The sequence below is a fragment of the Xenia sp. Carnegie-2017 genome, unplaced genomic scaffold, assembly GCF_021976095.1.
Source record: "Xenia sp. Carnegie-2017 unplaced genomic scaffold, XeniaSp_v1 HiC_scaffold_6, whole genome shotgun sequence".
NCBI lineage: Eukaryota > Metazoa > Cnidaria > Anthozoa > Malacalcyonacea > Xeniidae > Xenia > Xenia sp. Carnegie-2017.
Genome location: NW_025813526.1, coordinates 18,582,222 through 18,591,163, shown reverse-complemented (window position 1 = coordinate 18,591,163; position 8,942 = coordinate 18,582,222). Strand labels below are relative to the sequence as shown.

At 33.4% G+C, this 8,942-nt stretch overlaps 1 long non-coding RNA gene across 1 annotated transcript; it reads left to right on the top strand.

Annotated features, from left to right (window-relative positions):
* The first annotated feature begins 1,590 nt into the window (after nucleotides 1-1,590).
* On the top strand, nucleotides 1,591-2,003 carry LOC124458512. The gene is made up of 4 exons (XR_006953240.1): nucleotides 1,591-1,624; nucleotides 1,695-1,756; nucleotides 1,838-1,898; nucleotides 1,966-2,003. It is a non-coding gene; the product is annotated as an uncharacterized LOC124458512 (long non-coding RNA).
* Nucleotides 2,004-8,942: the final 6,939 nt, after the last annotated feature.

The following is an 8,942-nucleotide window of genomic DNA, read 5'->3' as shown; positions in this document are numbered from 1 at the left end:
GGTGCCCCACCGGAAATTGCTAATCTTGACGCACATGCTGGTCCGCCTCCCCCTTCTCCGTTAGCTGGATTACTTACTCCTGGAACACCACCACCTCCAACTTTAGGGGATGCAATACCAGGTGACATTTTTATTTGCGTACAATAAATTTGATTATTGTGATGTTCTGAACTGAACTTCTATCATTTGCTCTCTCTTGTTTTTCAAGGTCCACTACATTGAAGTCGTAAAACTAGAGAAGAAATCTAAGCTAATTAGAATAATGGATATGATCAAACGCAAGATCGGACATACGGAAGCATTTCCTTATTTTAAATCTATTCCTTAACATTTTCTTCTTTTTCCAAGTATGTTGTCTATCTCATGTGGATCTTTTCGTAGTGGTGTAGCGTATGTTAAGTTTAGTTACTTCAAGTGCCCCATTTTTTTTCCGCTACACCACTGACCTTTTGTTGAATATTTTAACAAGAAGGCAGTTGATAATTTATTATATCTATCTGCTTTTGATGGTTTATTAAGTGAAACGAGCCTTTTTGAAATTCAAAATTTACCTTTAACACTGTAAACTATATACTTAGACGAAAATATTGAAGTTAGAAAAATTTGGGGACTGGCGGATTCAGTAATCCAACAAATGTCAGCTCAAAGCGAAGATGAAGAAGGTTTGAGAAATTGAAATAAAGATATTCATTTTGATTGTAAGATTCGGTGTTAACGTGTCGTGTATTTTAGAATTGGAAGAATTGCGACAAAGTCTTGGGAAGCTTAACATACATCATAGATAGTATGAAAGCCCAGGTTCGGTGATGCTATCAAATAAGTTTGAGAAGTGGTTGTTGCATTAAAATTTTCATCGAGATCTTGTTTTTGTTTAGAAGTGTCAAATTTTGTTATCAAACTAAATACTTCTAAAGAACAGTTAGTGCGAGCTGTTCTTACCATGGATAAAGATGGCGAATTATCTGTAGAAATGCCCAAACAGGTAAAATTTCACTTTGACTTCTTACATAGGAATTAAACATTTTTACATAGACATTACATAGAATCTATCTTAATCCTTTTTGTTTAGCTCTTAAAGGTCGTACACACTACCCAAGAAAAAATCTGCTCAATGATCATAGTAAGAAGAAAGAACAGCTTGCCAAAGCAGACAGATTTTTATAAGAAATGTCCAAGTATGTCGTATATGTGAAGTGACTGCTTTAATTTCGTGTACCAAACGTACAAATCTTTTTTTTTTGCTTTTAGAATCAACCGTTACGAACAACGATTGGCAACTTTATCCGAACGATAGCGAGCCGTGCACACACACCCTAAAAAGTAATTCTGAATACATTTTTTAAAAGATGTCAATTTATTGTTTGAAGTAAATGTCTGCTGTACGTGACTACCATACCTTTATTTCAACAGCTGTGGTAGAATCATCTAAGTAAGTGTTCCGCAGCAAAAAATTCAGTGATTTAATTGATGTTATCTTGGCTTTTGGAAATTATATGAATCGTGGAACAAGAGGAAACGCTTCAGTGTTTAAAATTGCCTGTATCAATAACGTCCTTTTCACAAATTCGACTTCGATCAGCAAAATTAATCTTTAGATTACTTGGTCATGCTTTTGGAGCAAAAGGTTTGTGTGGAAGAATTTATAGATTCACTTTTAAAAATTAAATTTTATGGTCTCCCTTGGGCTCTTGCAGTTTCCGGCCATACTGCAACTTGAGGAAGAAATGGGAGATGTTAGGACAGCTGCTAAAATCAGGTGAGGATAGAATGGGATCATAAATTATGGATTTTTATCATTGATAGGAAAGATCACTTGCTTCATCGAAATTTTTTCCAGTCTTGTAGAGTTAGAAAAAGACGTAAAGAATTTTAAAACAAAACTCAAAACAGTTGAAAAGGTTTGTGATTTGTTCTTAAAAAAAAGGAAAGGTCTTTAACTTTTAACTGCTTCAATATTTCTTACAGGACCATGATTATCAGTGTAAAAAGAAGGATATATTATCTGGTGATAATTTCGTTCAAGAAACTGGAGCTTTTCTCACAGTTGCAAAAGCTTCGTTCAATGAACTTGATGATTCTATGAAGGAGATGAAAACAAGAGTGAGAATATTGATTTATTTTAATTATCGGCCATAAAAAAGGACATATTAAATATGTTTCTAATTTTAGTACTAGAAATCTGTTTCGTTGTTTGGCGAACAACCGAAGACCATTACCTCAGAAAATTTCTTTGCCATTATCAACACATTTTTAGTATCTTTTTCCGTAAGTCTCTTTTTGTTGTTTTAGATCCGTTCAACGCATGCGCAATAGATATAAAATAACAGTAACTTGACAGAACTGAATCTTCGTTTCAGGACGCGAAGAAAGAATGAAAAACGAAAGGAAAGAAACTAGATGAAGTTTAGGTTAGAAACAATGGAAGTGTCCTTTTATACATTGAAGAGGGAGCTATCATAACCTTGTCAGTACATGTTTCTAAATGATTATCGTCCAGGTTAATAAAGTCCTGAGAAGATGAAGATGACTACCTCTATTTGACTCTGAAGATGACTACCGCTATGGTTGTCGAAACGTCAGTCAACAACAACAAAAACAGACCTTCTCAGGACTTTATTAACCTGGACGATCATCATTTACAAACATGTAAAGATACTACCGGGTTCAAACCATGTACTTTATAACCATGTCAGGGTATACATGGGCGTCATTCCTGCGATAATAATGGGGCCATATTCATATATTCTGTTATGCAAGGCTGATTTCTTTTGAAAATGAAATTGTTTTGAAAAGAGCTTAGACAAGCATAGCAGAATATATGAATATGGTCCACCCTTCAATTAAGACAGGATTGACGCCCATGAGAGTGAATGATGTTGTCATGTGTTTTCAAGCTATAGTCGCTGGCCATAGGTCTGGCATACTGTATTTTGTGCTTACAACGGACGATTTGGTTTGATTCAATAATTAGAAATGTTAAAGAACAACTTTGAAAACATCACATCTTCATTACATGTTGGTACACGTTGTGATTGTACATGCAGATTTGTGCAGTCCTAAAAAAGGACTGTTAATGTTGGTATTGACTTCCGTTTCAATATCGTGTTAAACATCGCTGGTCATTTTGACTCTGAAAGACTGCACTAACTACACTAACTATATCTACAAATACATAACCGCACTCACGAGCTTAAAAAATTTGTTAAATATATAAAATTTACACTCTTGAAAGCGTATACGGTGCTAAAACTATGCTATAGATAAACGCTGTTGTGATCTAATTTTTAAATTTCTAATCCCAATTAAAATGTGTCACTAGCGTTTTCCAATCAGGAAAATAAAGAACTCTCCGTGTCTTGAAATAAATTGCTAACGATAAAGTTTCGTATATTTACATCGCACTCCATGCATGATTATAACAAATACTATGTAATTTCAATTACACAATGACGCTTAATTTGCAGATGACATGGTTCACAACTAACCAAGTAAAAGGATGAAGTCTGGAGCTGAATTTAGACGAGCAAAAAAGACCAGAGAAAATGAAAAGAAACAGCTCAGCTTAATTTTAGTCTCAAGTTTGTATCGACGTATAGTTAGTTGTTTTTAATTGTAGTGATTGATGAATTCATGTATGCATTGTTAGATGTAGAAATTCAATATCAACCTTAGACGGGAGATAGATTCCGTAACACAAACATAAAGATGAGAAATTAAGAATAATATACGTTATCCACATGCAGTTAACAAAAAAAATTCTTGGGCTGCACTACATAAAGACGCGGGGTTTTCGGATATTCAACCAATCCGCGCCCGCGTCTTCAAAAATATTTTGTAAATATATTTTTAACATACCAGAAAATCAAAGACTAAGACAACTTTAAAAAGGGAAAACTGTCAGTATCATCTACTTTTTTAGCTAATCCTACATCGTACGTACGCTTAGTCAGTCACAATGTATGATCTCAATTATAATCACAAAATTATGTAAATACCTCACCTGTAGACACACTAGTTTCCCAAAAAGTTCTCCCCCCATTCGACCTTGCCATTTCTCCCCAGTCCCCATTACCGTTCTGTGTTTGAGTGACTGACGTTATTTATAAACTGAGTACTTATCATTATTGCATAGTGACATAAATAATAAAAACAGCACGTCAATATTTGTACCCTAAAAGCTTTAATTTGCATTCACTTGACATTAAAAATATTTCTCGGGCATTATCGCAAATATTATAGCTTGATATCGTAATTAAAGAACTCATTATGGAACTTTAGGAAATTATATTTCAAACCACAAAACAAAACAGGACATCTGTAGAAGCTACGTTTTTAGCTAGCAAATGTTTTTAGCTTGCAAATGTTTTTAGCTAGCAAAGGTTTTTAGCTACCAAAGCAGGTGAACGTTTGCTAATTATTAACTATGATATGTGTGAAAGGCATAGGAAGACATGTTCGAGTACTTAATGATTTATATACGAGTTTTGTCTTAATGTGTTAGGTATCACAAAGGATATAATTAATGTGAACAATGTTTTACTATATTGTTTACTAATACACCAATCTGTCCATTATCATCAAGCAAGAAAATATTTCTACAGGCTTATAGGTGTTAAACAAAAATCGGCTTTTTATGGTCTTGAAACATGTTCAAAATATCGGAAAAGTGCTTTTCTATGTAATTTAGGTAAATTGACACAGCTGCATGTGCAAAATATAATTTATTCTTCATCATGGTGGCTATATAATTGTTGCCAAAAACGTTTTTCAAACATAAAGTGTTTTCTTTCTTTGTGCATGATGTTGATGCGTGTTTTTGTGATTTTTGTTTTAGTTGCTTTCTGCAATGCATCAAATAATGCTTGTGAAAGTTCACAAAGTGTCTTTATAAAGACAAAAGACAACGGTATGTTACAATATAACAAAGATAATAATTACTTAACTGAATTTAAGGATATAAAAAACTCGTATGTTTTAAAACGCGTATGTTTTAAAACGCGTATGTTTTAAAAACCATTCTTGTGTTTTATTAACTTAACGCGAGGGAAACATATTTTTCGTTGAACCTTTAACAAAGCTCGAGGTCTTCACCGAGATAAATCCGAGCAAGGGCTTTTTAGCTATATACAGAGCCCGTACGGCGAGGTTATCTACTCAAAGACTAAAATCCAATATTTAACGGTAATGACCGAGCAGACAAGGTTGGTTGGCTTATTACATGACTTGAAACAAAGCTTTCTATCTAGCTTTGTTGGTCTTTAGTTTGATTTGCCAGTAAAATAATTTTTTTGAAATTGTGTCATCACATCTAGATAATAAAACTTACTTCTCTTGTGTCTTTAATTTCTTCGACTCATTTTCGTATATTGCTTGCGTTCAATGCCGAAACATGTGTAAAAACTTTGATAATTCATCGGACAGATATATAGTTATAAAGTTTATTAGGTTTTTGTTAATCAGAAATTTTATCTGCCACCACTCACGCTTAATAAAAACATGCAGTTTTGCAAGCATAACTTTACACTTTTGCAGTGACATATAATTGGAAATACTATAAAACTATACGCCTAAAAGTTTGCGCTCATTTAAGTTTATTCATAGAAGGCGTCTTTATGTAGTGCAGCCCAAGAATTTTTTTGTTAACTGCAGGTGAAAACGTATATTATTCTTAATTTCTCATCTTTATGTTCGTGTTACGGAATCTATCTCCCGTCTAAGGTTGATATTGAATTTTTACATGTAACAATGCATATATGAATTCATCAATCATTACAATTAAAAACAACTAACTATACGTCGATACGATCTTGAGCTTAATTCACACAACATTAGCTAATCTGGGCTCAACCCAGGTTCAAATGAATGCGTGTATGTATTTTTTTTTGCGTGTGAACACTATTAACACAGGTTTGACCTGGGTTTAATTCATTCCACTTCTTGATATGGGTTGAGTCAAACCAAGGTTAAGCCTGGGTTTTAGTGGTCAGCATACGCAAAAAAGTAGCCCGTGTGAATTTGAATCTTCGTTGAACTCAGGTTTGTTTATATCAAACAGATTGGACTTAGGAGAAAATAAATTATAAACGGATAAAAACAAGGACAAATTAACATGCACAATAATGTGAATACAACTATACAAACATACGATCAAAGAATTTAATGTTGCAAACTAACGATAAGTTGACACTATTTGCTGATCTCGCTGAGCTTCTCTCAGTAAAACTGAACGAGGTTTACACGTAACATGTTGACACATTATACATTTGGCAAAGAAATTGAAGGGCTTCATCTCAAAATTATTAATGGTTTGTAATCAGATTTTATATACACGAGTACAAAACCCTGCCAGTTGTACTTTTTTAAATAATGCAACTGTGAAATTATGAAAATTTTCCCAACAAATTCCTGAAACTTGCCCGACTAGTCCAAAGATTGTGAAAGTTGGAAAGTTGTCTCACTCACCCGCCCTCATACCCTGAGAGAAAATTCAGGAATTTTAAGACGCTAGACGTTAAAAACATGTTCATATGTCATTTTTGAAATAACGCAACAAAAGTCTTAATATTTTTGCCGTGTGGATTGCATGCTATGAACGAAATAAGTTCCTTTTCATGTTTTTATGATTGTTGTCATGAAAATTACTAAAAAAATCTACTGATGACGATTCATACGCAAAATACAATTTGGCAAATTTAGGGCAATATCGTAGCTACCATTGTATCACCCCGTCTATGTAATATACGTACGGAAATGTTTTCGTTTAGGTTTGAATATAAATGATGATTGGTTACTTTTAAGAAACGAAGATAATTAAGGACTTTCTTTTGCTTCCTGTCTCATTGAATTATGTAAATTTTAATTTTATTGTGTATATACTGACTAGAAAATGGACTTTGTTATCTTTGTGCATAATTTACACCTATTATAATGTATTCTGTTTTGTTCTTTATTTTAAGGTGAGACTCTTTCACCGAAAGTTATCATTTCAACTCATGCTGTTCCCAATCACATTGAATGTTTAATGAATTGTCATCAACAGAAGCTATGTGTTGGCTTCAATTTCTTATTTGATGCAAAACAACATGAGATAAACTGCCAAATTACTAACAAGATAACAGACAGCAATTTAACGAAACTTGCCTCAGAAGGAAAATGGATTTTTTATCAAACTCAACTACCGACGGTAAGAATAAAGAAATTAGCTAGTTGATTGGAAAATGTTTCTTAAGTGGGCATTTGCAATAATTGATAATTCACGCTAATTTTCTCTAGATAAGTGTTGTGCAAAACTATATTAAATCTGACTTAAAATTCTTTTAAAAAAGAAGTTTTGCTTAATTTTTTGTTAGCCTGATCAAGTGTACGTTTTCGAAATCATCTTCTTGCAAACCCTCATAATATTGTACCGGCATATTTTTATTTTTAGGTCTTCTTTTGTTCTGCATTGATTAGAGCATATTGATATAAAGCAATGCATGATAAATATTATCCTTTCTTGCGTTTTTAATATAATGTAATATAAAATACCAGCGTCATTTTGAAAATATAGCTGGTGGAAAGTTATGTACTTATTACATTTATATTGGCAATGAAATGGAGTTTCGTTTGTCAGTTGAACAAAAAATAAATTTCAATTTTATCGGAGACAGTAATGAGTGTTGAAGAATCTTGCACATGAAAAGATTTGTGTTATTCCTTTATTAAGATATATATATTAATGATCACTGAAATGCTCGATAAGTCTTCATTAATAAAAACATCAGTTGATGTTTAGAATCAGTTGATATCATTCAATTTGTCTGCTTAATTGTCAATCATTGACATATGTTCATTCCACGGTGCTTTCCAGAGTTTTTCATAGTATGTCTTTTGAGAAGATGTTGGTCCACTGTACTTTAGAAACTTGAAGGATTCACATATTCCATTCCAGACATGTTCGCAATTGATTGCATTCACTGCTCGATTTTCAAAATTGAACCATAGATCCTCCTCAGTCAACATTTCCAAACAGTTTTGAAGTTCTGTACAAGCTTCGAATACACTTGCATCTTTCTCAGCTATTTGTAGCTTCTGAATCTTTTTACTTAAAAACTCGAGATAAAGCACACTGATAAGGTCACTGTGGCCGATATCTACGAATTCAACATTGTTGGCATATATCTGATTAAACAGGTGTGCAATAATGCCTTTTTATTTTCCACCACAGCCAACAAATGTTCAAAAGATACACAGCAATGGTCAATACGAATAACATTACCAAAATGACAGTTGAACTATATAGTTTGAAGAATGAATACACAATGACATAGATCCGGTTTATTAACCAATAAAACATAAGGCGGATCTGCTGTTACTTTGTCAATAGCATGCAACTTCCAGCTTTGTCTTATTTCCGATTTTCACGCAATCCAATGCCATGCCTTGTTTATTAACCCCTATTTCCTGTTGACATGCGCGCGCACCGATCAACTTCAGGGGACTGGAAACTTACTGGCACGGGTAAGAGCTCTATGACAAAAGTGTGACAAAGCTGCACGATAACTACTTTCAATTCCATATAATAAAGAATTTGTTATTCCTCCTCATCAGTGTAGAGCATAAAAAAATAGATTTAATAAAGAGTGCTTCCATTAGTAAAAGTCCGTTCCTGCTTAAGTTAGTAATCGAGCAAAGTATTTTGTAGTTGTTAAGTACGAGTTCGGTAATGTTTGAATTAAGTTTTTCCAAAAGTTTTTTTTTTGATTAAGTGTGTTCTGGTTGTGATATGTTATGTCCTGTGCTTTTTGGCTTTCTAAGAAGAAACACCCGTTTCTCATACGACATAAGAAAAGGATGTTTCATCGCCTCTTTGGCATATAGGCCGTCTAAAGGTTGTAGATTTGAAATCCACGAAAAAAGGTATTTCAATGCCTCATTTTTGATGTCGTTCTAGCCGACAGGTT